The sequence below is a fragment of the Pinus tabuliformis genome, chromosome 1_2 (assembly GCF_031772625.1).
Source record: "Pinus tabuliformis cultivar Carrire ecotype Pingquan chromosome 1_2, CPIR1, whole genome shotgun sequence".
In the NCBI taxonomy this organism is placed as follows: Eukaryota; Viridiplantae; Streptophyta; class Pinopsida; order Pinales; family Pinaceae; genus Pinus; species Pinus tabuliformis.
The window spans coordinates 242,047,906-242,059,600 of record NC_142298.1 but is presented as its reverse complement, the minus strand read 5'-3'; positions in this window follow the sequence as shown (position 1 = coordinate 242,059,600).

The following is an 11,695-nucleotide window of genomic DNA, read 5'->3' as shown; positions in this document are numbered from 1 at the left end:
AACAAGGGTCCTAAGCAAACTCAGCCTCAAAATGAAATATCATTTCAGCAAAATGATAAGACCAATAAAAACAAATGGAAGAGGACTGATAGACATTGTAACTTTTGTAATCGATATGGCCACTTAGAATCTAAATGCTTTAAGAAGATGGAAGCCTTGGAAGCCGCAATGAAGAAACATAACATCCATGTGGAGCATTCTTCAACTTCAACTTCAACTTCATCTTCAGGAATGACACTTTCTGCATGTCGCTGTCAATCATCTCAGTCTGGTTATGCATTAAATGTATCTTCTTCTTCTCATTCTCATGAGTGGCTCATTGATTCTGGAGCCTCTTATCACATGGCCAAAAACCAAGCCATGTTTTCTTCTTTAAATGATTGTAACACCAAAAATATATATGTTGGTGATGATAGATCTCTTAATGTTGTAGGGACTGGAACTGTTCATCTAGACAATGGTCAGTTTAATGATGTATTATGTGTTCCAACCTTATCCTGCAACCTTCTATCTGTATATTAGATAACTCATTCAGGTGAAGGTAAAATTGTTGAATTTTCACCTCATGATGTTGTAATCAAGGATCTGAGAGATCCTAAACAGATTCTAGCTACTGGTATTGCTGATGATTCCACAAGGTTGTATAAGTTTCACAACTTTGGGTCATCAAATCTTCCCTCAGTATTTGTTGCTCATAATGATGAAGTGAGCAAAATTTGGCATGAGCGATTTGGTCACTTAAACTATCGCTCCCTTCAGCATCTATGTAAAGAAAATATGGTGACAGGTCTTCCTATGGTATCTTGCAGAGATGGTGTTTGTTCCAGATGTGTACTCGGAAAACATCATTGGGACAGTTTTGAAAAACGTGCCTCTTGGCACGCCTCAGCCCCTTTATAGCTTGTGCACAGTGATTTATGTGGTCCACTTCCTGTTGCTTCATTCTCTGGCTGCAAGTATTTCTTAACTTTCATTGATGATTTCTCCAGATGCACTTGGGTATACTTCTTAAAACTCAAGAGCGAAGTATTTAACACATTTTTGGCCTTCAAAGCCTTTGTTGAAAAACAATCTGGACATCAAATTCTTAAGCTAAGAACTGATAATGGTGGAGAATATGTTAAAAACACATTCATCAACTTTTGCACCGAAAATGGAATTCAAATGCAACATACTGTTCCATACACTCCACAACAAAATGGTGTAGCTGAAAGGAAAAATCGCACCTTAAAGGAAATGGCTAATTGTATGCTGCAATCTAAAGGACTCAGTCTTAGTTTTTGGGCCGAAGCAATTAATTGTGCAAATTATATAATTAATCGCACTCCTACTAAGGTTCTAAAGAATATCACTCCAGAAGAAGCTTGGAGTTCCATTAAACCAGATGTAAGTCACTTTCGTGTTTTTGGAAGTGAAGCATGGGCCCATATTCCAGATGAAAAGCATAAAGCTTTAGAACCTAAGAGTGAGAAATGTACTTTTGTTGGATATTCTGAAGATGTAAAAGGTTATAGACTTATTCCATTTAAGTCCAAAAATGTTATCATTAGAAGAGATGTAAAATTTGATGAAAATAAATCGGCCTGCGAGCCTAGTCCGGCGGATGTGCCACCTCTTCCTATCTCTTCTACTTTTGAAAACATTTCTTCTTCAGATGATGAAAGTGAGGATGACAATCCTCCCCCACCTACTCAGGATCCTCAACTTCCAAGATGGGTCCGTGCTACTCGGGATGCAGCAGGTGATCTTGCCAGTGATCCTACAGATCAGCGACGTACACGTTCTCAGTTTGAAAGAGCCTCTTCTTTACTGGCTCAAGCTCCAGTAAATCATGATCCTGACACTTTTGCAGAAGCTTCAGGCCATCCACATTGGGAAGCAGCTATGAATGAAGAATATCATTCATTGTTCGCGAATGATACATGGGATATTGTTCCTCTACCAAAGGGACGCAAACTTGTTAGATGTAAATGGGTTTACAGAACCAAGTATGGACCAGATGGGAAAATTGATAAACATAAAGCTCGTCTTGTTGCTAAGGGCTTTTCACAGGTTGAAGGCATTGACTACACTGAAACCTTCTCCCCTCTTGCCAAAATGAACTCTATCTGCCTTGTTCTTTCCCTTGCTGCCTCTTTAAAATGGGAAGTCCATCAGATGGATGTTAAATCTGCCTTCTTGCATGGGGACTTGCATGAAGAAATCTATATGGAACAACCCATTGGCTTCATCCAAACAGACTCCAGCCTTGTTTGTCGACTTAAGAAATCTCTTTATGGTCTCAAGCAAGCTCCTCGGGCTTGGTATGCCAAAATGGATAGCTTTCTTTTAGAATCTGGCTTTTCTAGGTGTTATTCTGACAATACTGTCTACACCAAGAAAGTGGGCAACTCTCTTATCATCCTTGTTCTTTATGTTGATCATCTTATTCTTACTGGTAGTGATCCCAACCTTATAAACCATGTGAAGTCCAGCCTTAAAAAGAAATTTGAAATGACAGACTTAGGACACTTACACTATTTTCTCGGTCTTCAAGTCTTGCAATCCAAGGAGGGTATTTCCCTTTCCCAGTCCAAGTATGCTTGTGATATTCTTCGTCATTTTCACATGGAAGACTGTAAGCCAGCCCCTTCTCCCTTTCAGTCTGGAGTCAAACTTTCAGTCTCTTGTACTTCTCCTGAAGTTGATGCTACCTTATACCGTCAACTTGTAGGAAAACTCTTGTATTTAACCCATACTCGTCCTGACCTTTCCTTTGTTGTTGGTCTTGTTGCTCGTTTTATGCAAAACCCCCGTGAAAGTCATTGGAAAGCAGCCAAAAGAATACTTCGTTATGTTCGAGGTACAGTACAGTTTGGGATTCATTACAGTGCCAAAGCAGCTCCTCTATTAGTTGGTTTCACTGATTCTGATTGGGCTGGTGACCCTGATGATCGGAAGTCTACTGCCGGTTATGTCTTCACTCTTGGTTCAGGACCTATTACATGGGCTTGTAAGAAACAGGCTGCCATTTCTCTTTCGTCAGCAGAAGCAGAGTATCGTGGTGCCGTGGAAGCTAGTAAGGAAGCCTTGTGGCTTCGTCAGATCCTATCAGAGTTTGGCTTTGAGTAGCAGCATCCAACCACACTTTGGTGTGCTAATCAAAGTGCCATTCAGCTATGCAAAGATCCAGTCCAGCATCAGCGCAGCAAACACATTGAACTACACATGCACTTCATCAGAAAGCTCATTCATGACCATGTTCTTGAAGTGCAATATTGTCCAACAGATGATCAGGTTGCAGACATCTTCACAAAGGCTCTCACAGAGGCGAAGTTCACTAAACTTCGATATATGCTTGGAGTTCAGGGAGTTGTCACTAAGGGGGCATAGGCTCTAGTGCCTCCTTCCTTCTCCTATTGTGTCATATTTGTAAATCCTTCAATCCTATCCCAAGTTGTTCTTAAGGGGGGATGTTAGGATATTCCGACACATATGATATAGTTAAGTTCAACTTGGTCTAGTGTAGAGTTAGGTATAGAGTTAGGTAAAGTGTGTTTCTTTACCGTTGTACATTTTGTAACTTACAATCCGACGGTCACGATATGTAGTGATCCGACGGTTCACTCTCTCCTCGGTATTACCGACACTTGATCCATGGCTTGACACCCGATTGGTCCATGAGTTCTATTTAAAGTGCATGGAGGGTCATTGTTCGAGTAATCCGTGCATGAGAGAAGCTTATGTAAATTTTTCATTCTTTGATTAATAAATTGCCTGTAGTAGCCACGTTGGCGCAGGCCGTGGATTGTTTCCCTCTTTGAGGGTTTTAACCACGTCAAAAATACTGGTGTATTGATCTGTGATCTGGTTGTGAGCAGTGTCCTTTTGGTGTTCTTTCTGAGGAACTTACCCTGTAAATTCCTACACAGATGGTTCCAGACTTGGTTGTTGGCCTTGTGAGTATCGCCCTCCCTTCTATGGCATGTCTGTTCGTCATTTGAAACCACCTTCCTTGAAGATAAGCTTGTCCTCCCACCATTCATGTAGACTCCTTCTCCTATTTAAACCTCCACTATTACCATGAGCAGCTAGTTTGGATAGTGTGGAATTCATAGTGCTTGGATTGCTGCTGCTAGTAGGTAGTTGGTGTGACAAGTGTGGTTTTGCTATAGGAAGCTTAAGGAAGGTTGTGAGTATTGCTTGTGTGAGAGAGAGTTTTTGTGTTGGGAGAATCTACCTCCAAGGGTGAATGCTTAAGAGACTTGCTGGCTGGACCTTCAAGAGAAGGACTCAGCGTCAGAACTTTGGTTGTACCTTTCTCTGTTATTGATTTAATAATAGATGACTACTGTTATGGTTCCATTCTCATTTGTCTTTATAATGGTTAATGTGAATTACATCCTTTCTGACTGATGTATAATTGCTTTTATTAGATTTCACGCTTGTGTTTGTCTTTCTCTTCGTATGTGCAGGTATCTATTCACGGAGATCGTGGAAGATCGTGACCCGCCCGAGCGAAGGAGCGAGAGCGGCATCTCTTCGTCAAACGATAGCGTTGGAATCCAAGTAGGTGTTCATTGCCTCTCTTGTATTTGCAATTAGGAGCTTGCATAGTAGCATTGATTGATTGTTGCTAGACCCATTCTGGGCTAGTAGGGATCGCCTCTATCCGTAGAGGGGATTTACCTCTCCAACAATTTGGCGACCATACTGGGGAGCTGGCCTTTGTCTCTTTTGTCCATTTTCGTGTTTGAGTTTGATTGTTCTCTCTTTTCAAAATTGGGGATTAGTTCTCTGCTTTTAGGCTTCCTGGTTCAGTCTGGGAGGTGTATAAATTGTTTAAAGAGTTCTGGCCTTGGTTTGGGAGTTTTTTGGCTTGATTCTGCCTCTTTTTTAGCCTCAGCGCGGTTTATATCAAAACAGTTGCGATGACAGCGCATAGTTGTTTCTTTAACCCTGTTGTCATCGCGCTTGTACGCAAAACAGTCGCGACGGTTCTGAAATCGAACCAGCGCGCTTAAGTCATGTCCTTCCGCGCTGACAGCGCCTAGTTGCTACGCGTGACCTCTGGTCAGCGCACTGTTGCTGAGCGCTACCCGCGCTGATCCTGTAAAATTGGATTTGTTTCAATTTTGCCTCCTGAGCCTGTTGGTTTGACTATCTCCAGCTCTTTCTACTTGGTTTATGACTTGATATTTATTGTTTGAATTGTGACACACTTGCTTGCGAAGTCTTGTCAGACGAATTTCGTTTTTGTGTCCCGTGACCTAGTGCCATCATCCAGCCTTCACTGGAGTGACCTTGTTTTATCCACTTGTTCACTTGTTCGCAAAAGTTCGTTGCTGCTTGCCTTTGCTATTGCGGAAACCTTCCTCCTTTTGCTTTCTTTGCGTTTTTTCTTGAGGTGATTGTCATTGAACCGATCCTCGGATTGTTTCACTACCCAAGACACAGATCACAGTTGCTAGGGTTCAATCAGCTCTTTTCATGCTTGTTGTGTTTGTCATTGAGTGATTTTACTTCTTTTTGCTCGGTGTTGCTGTGTCTCAAAATTCACTTTAAAGTGCACGGTGCCATTGAAAAAGAGATCAAACTAATGTCTTTTGCATTCAATAGTTAATGAAAAGAAGAGCACTTCGTTGATTTGTGTTCTCAAAAGAAAAATTTTATTTCTTTGTCATTAGTTGCATTAGATTGTTTGATTTTTTGAGTTCGTTTTTTTTTATTGAAAACTCTTAACCCTCTCGTAATTAGAATTCATCGAACGAAACGATATTCTTTGGCATGTAGTTTGCATCTAGGAAATTGTGAGAGATCACACGATAAGGCCTGAAACCAAAACTTAATTCAAGATCAACCATAAAATAAACTGAATAAACCTAAAAACGCATTGGAACTTAATGCAAACATCTAGAGATCTAGGTTAGAGACGTGTTCTGGCGTCGTTAAACATAGTCACTGTTGTTTCACATTACGGTTGGGTGATTCCTCCTTCTATGACTCGATAGTGGTCTAACACGGATTGTGCTCCCACGTACTGTCGCGTATATAGGGAGACCCCACTAGGATTTTATCCTTGATCCATAGGAAGCCGAGTCTACCGCCCTGCGAGCCGTAATGCACCGAACACAGCATTCGGGAAGATTGACTGCAGTACGGAAAGTCCTTGGTTCTCATACGATTGCCAAGGTGTATAAGCAGTTTTACGGATTGCTTGGTAAACCCTTTGCCTAGAATCTCTAGAGCAGTCACTTTTGATCCTTTTCGGACTCCCTAAATGAAAAGGTGCCAGTGAGCTTCTTGTCACTTCGTGCTCATTAAACATTCGAAGGAGACTAGAGTCATCTTTTCGTCCTTTTCTCGACTCTTGAAAGAAAAGGTCAAGTTCAGTTCCTGTGTCTTAAAAATTTATTCGGCCACGATAACATCACCTGGTTAGATTTTGTATGCGTTAGTTTGAGTAGGGTCTTTGTCGTTAGTTTTCCTTTAGGGTTTTGTGTGGGGTTTGTCATCCTGGCTGACCCGTCAACTCCTGGTCCAAGTGATCAAGGTTCTCCATCTTATGTTGCTCCTGAGATACCAGTTGTAAGCGGTACTCTTTCGATTATCCCGAGTATCCAACCTATCAATGTACGTGCCCGGGGCGACGAGGATTACGAAGAAGATTGGAACCCTATCTGGGAGCCTGACGAGGACGATATTCCTGTTACCCCTCCCGGTATGTCGTCTCTGATGTCCACTTTCCACATGGATGAGACATCTCCCAGCGCAGGCGAGACACCCGTGGTGTCAAATGTTGAATCTCCCATTCCAGCTACTTCTCCACTCCCTCCATGGTATCAGTCGATGAGGGATAGAATAGTTGCCAGAATGCCTTCTACGACTATATGGGATCCTAGTCTCATTACCACCACGGAGCCTTTTCTTTCGCAACCCCCTAATACACCTGTTACCTCAGTTCCCACGAATCCAACTGTTTGTGTAGCATACTCAACTCTGGTCGTCAGTGCTGTGACAACATCTTCATCTACAAACCCTGGGGCTAGTCCCTCTCACGGTCAAGTGAGCAGTGGCCAACCAGGGCTTTCGTCTGGAGTCATCGATCCTGCACAAAGTGCTCAACCCTCTTCTGGTCCTGTTCCAGGAGGGGAGCTGTATGATGCCCATGGGCAACCCATTGTGGACCCGAACTATCAAGGTCCACTCTTTTATTATGATTCTACTAGTCAGTACCTCCAGTTCGCTTAATCCGCGCCTCTTCAACCTTTCGTTGAAGTCTCGGTACCATTAAACATTGTTTATGATCCCGGTACTCATTCTTTTCATGGGGGCCAGGCAATTCCTGGACAGCCTCAAGGACCACCTAATCTAGGCCAGCCACCTTATGTGCAAGCCCCCCAGGGGCAACCACTTTATGGCCAGTCTTACCCAGGACAATCTGGGGGCCCACAAGGACAACCCTACCCGGGACAACCTTCGGCCATGGGTGGTCCATCTTTTTCCTATCAGAGTCAACCTTCTGGTTATCCAGGGCAACCTGGTACCCAGCAAGGTTATCCGTCTGGTCAGCCAGGACAGCCTTACATCCAACAAGGCCAACCTGGTTTCCAGCAGGGTTATCCCGCTGGACAAGCTGGGCAAAATTATACTCCTCAAGGTCAACCAGTAGTCCAGCAGGGGTATCCTTCTGGGCGGGGGGGCAACCCTACGTACAGCAGGGCCAACCCACTGCTCAGCCCGTGAATCCTCCTGGGCAAGGGGGGAAACCCTACGTACAGCAGGGCCAACCCACTGCTCAGTCCATGCAACCTTCTGGGCAAGGGGGGAAACCCTACGTACAACAGGTCCAACCCATTGCTCAGCCAGTACAACCCTCCGGACAAACGGGCCAGCCCTCTATGTAACAAGGCCAACCCACCGTCCGTCCTACTCATCCAGCTGGACAGGCTAGCCAACCGCAAGGTCAACCAGCCATCCAGCCAGCTCGACCATCTGTTCCGCAAGGACAACCCTTGGTTGCTCAAGGACAACCTGGCACCCAGCAAGTACATCCTTCTGGGCAAGCAGGTCCATCCCAAATTTAACCAGGCCAACCTTCCGGCCAGATGATCCAAACCCAGCCAGTTCAAGGACATTATTCTGGGCCTCAAACTCAAATGGGTTATCAAATGCAAGGCGGGCCACAGCCCCAACCTTCCCACCAAGCGCAGCCTTCTTATCAGGCTCAGTATGGAGCCAACAAATGTATGGCTACCAGCAACCCCAGGGGAAAACTCAGTTTACCCCTTACCAAAATTATCAACAGAAGCAGGTCACTCCTTACCAAAATTATCAGTATGCTACACCTGTGGGTCAAGTTGCTAACACATGGGGTGCTGGGGGGCAGACCCAGGGTCAACTGTCTGCATATGGACAGAATCCATATGGGCAGAACTCCTACGGACAAGGTCCCTATGCGCCAGGCCCTTTTGGGCCAGGTCCATCTGGACAAGGTCCCTATGCGCCAGGCCCTTTTGGGCCAGGTCCATCTAGGCAGAGTCCATGGGGACAACCACCAACTGGTTGGAACCCTAATACTGCCTCGAAGCCACAACCACAAATGTCCTTTAACCCTCAGTTTCCATTCTTAGCGATGTTGGAACTTCTGGATGTGTCCAAGTTAACAAATGATCCCATTTTGCATAATCCGTATTGGCCACCAGTTCCGACTAAAATACCCGGTGATTGTCCAAAATTTGATGGCAAAGCTGGTGAAGATCCTCAAGCCCATGTTATGACCTATCACCTTTGGTGTTCATCGAACTCATGGCTTGATGACTCTATCCGGCTCCGCCTCTTTCAGAGAACCCTCACCGGTTCAGCCGCTAAGTGGTATATTGAGCTGAATCGCGGCATGTTTCAAGATTTCAACTCGCTGGCTATGGCATTCTTAACTCATTTTCAGTTACCCATTCGGTACGAGACAGGGACAAATCTCCTCACGTCTCTCAAACAGGACACGGCTACGCACATATCTGATCATATACATGAATGGAGAAGGCGTCGTCGCTTGATCAAATTCTGGATTCCTGATCAACTCCTGACCGATTGGTTCACGACTTCCTTTGTCCCTAAAATTGCAAAAGACATCGCCATGGGAGCTTGTGTAACTGAAGAGCAAGCGATCGCACGTGATCAGTACCTAGACTTGGTATACTCTCAGTCGGGTACTCTATATGATTATTTGCCAGACGCCTCGAGGCCTGGATAGACCAAGGTTCCGCCCAAACCATATGTTGACGGAGTCATTGGTTCTGTTAATTCGCCATCAAAGAAATCGGCCGCGAACCCTGGGAAGCAAAAACAGAACGCTTCTAATGAAAATGCTTCTCAGGGCCAATCTAATCCTGGAAGTACCTCCGAGGTAAACGCCGTCCAGTCCACCGCGGCGGATAAATCCTCAAAAGGGAAAAAGAAAGGGAAAGCTAAAGATAAATCTGGACAGCCAAAGCAGGATGCCCCTAAGCCTCCACCCGAGGAAGGAGCTAAACGAAAACCTAAGTATCCTTGTCTCATCTGTGATGAGGATCACTACACTAAGGACTGCCCAAGGCGGTCCGAAGTTAGTCGGTTATTGAAAGGTGCTCCTGGGACTCCTGCCATGCTTAAAGAGCCTTTCCCTTCCCAGCAGACCCAAATGGTGGCAGACCCCTCTCAAACCTCTTCCTCGTTCGGTTCTCAAGTGTTCATGGCTGGAACGATTCCCATCCATGTTTCAACTCGAGCGAAATATTATCCACCTCGTGCCGGGAAAGAGCCGGAGGTTCCCTCCAGCGCTCCTCCGTCTAGTTCTGGTCCTCTCCACATCGAAAGGCCCAGCACCGAGACGATCCCCCGACCCCCTCCAAAAGGTGTACTCAGGAAGTCATCTTACAACCCTAATGCTCGTGTTGCCCAGCACTATAGCATTGTCGAGGACTTAGCTCAGGCTCCGTCTGCTATGTCCGCTCTAGAAGTCCTCCAGAGCTGCCCCTCCCAGAGGAAGTCCCTGCTATCAGCAATTGGTGGCATCGACCCGGCAGATTCAGATTTGATTTCTTTCGATCTCGAGGGCTTTACACAGAGACTTCCTCACCAAGTCGCTTTCCTTATACAGGTCATCATCAATAGCAGAACGATTCACCGTAGGGTTATTGATGAAGGTGCCTCAACCTGCATCATGTCTATTGCTTGCTGGAAGGCGATTGTTTCCCCTGCTTTGAGTCAGTCTCCTACGATGTTAGAAGCTTTCGATGGAAGAGAATATCGTCCTTACGGTATCCTCCAACACTTACCCCTCTCTTTGGAAGGAAAGACCGTAGAAGTGGAGGTCGAAGTTGTTGACGCCAATCTGACCTACAACCTCCTCCTCGGACGGAGCTGGACATACGCCATGCAAGCCGTGGCTTCCTCCCTGTTCCGTGTCATTCGCTTCCCTCACCAAGGGAAGATTGTCACGGTGGACCAGCTCTCCTTCTTCGCCTCTTCTTCTGAAGGTAATGTGCCATTCGTGGAGCATACCTCTAAGTCACTCGAGAGTGTGGGTGCTGGACTTTTCAAAGATCCCACTTTAATGGGAGTCTTTCCCCTCCCACCTCCGAATCTCGCCCTTATCAACATGATCTCTGTACGCTCAGATCCGTGGGCTCTTCCTCCTGCTAATCAGGAAGACTCTTGGAGTGATATGATGCCGTTGAGTCCTACCGAACTCAACTACATCGAGATTGTCGCTGCATCGGCTCCCCCTGATGAACCTGCTCTCCCGAGCAGTGTTCCCGATTCATTGAAGGAAATATTTCCTTCCGACGAAGCCATCATAGAGACCATGTCTCTCGAAGAGCTCCCTTGGTCAGATCACCACCATCGCTCTTCGTTTCTCCCTCCCCATCCAGAAATGACCGCATGTCTCGAGCGGTTTGCTTCATGTGTCCCATCCCTGCCCCTCCAAACGCCCATTCAGCTTTATCAAGTGTCTTCAAAGGGTAATATGGGAAATATCATGCAAACCCAACCGATCGACATCTCTGTCAAACCAGGGATTATCGAGCACATTCATATCGGAGTCACTTGCACGCCTGAGGAAGTTCAACTCTATACTGCTTTATTTCGCGAATTTCGTGATGTCTTCGCATGGTCCTATGAGGAAATGCCCGGCATCGATCCTAGTATAGTGGTGCACAAAATACCTACATATCCAGGTGCTAAGCCTGTTCATCAGCGCTTACGCCCAGTGCACCCCCGAAAGGCTGCAGCCATCAAGGCCGAAGTTGAAAAGCTTCTTAAAGTTGGTTTCATTTACCCCATTCCCCTTACGGATTGGGTGTCTAATATAGTCCCTGTCAATAAAAAGCAGGGTACTATTCGGGTCTGTGTTGACTATCGTGATATCAACCGTGCCTGTCCGAAGGATAACTTCCCTACGCCCTTCATCGATCAGCTTATTGATGAGTGCGCAGGAAGTGAGATTTACTCATTTATGGACGGCTTCTCTGGCTATAACCAGATCAACATTGCACCCACGGACCAACATAAGACAGCTTTTATTTGTCCTTGGGGCACCTTCGCCTATAAGAAGCTTCCTTTCGGTCTAAAGAATGCCGGTGCTACATTTCAACGTGCAATGTCTTATGCCTTTCATGATATCCGTCACATTGTACAACCTTACCTGGATGACCTTTCAGCTCATTCAGCTAAG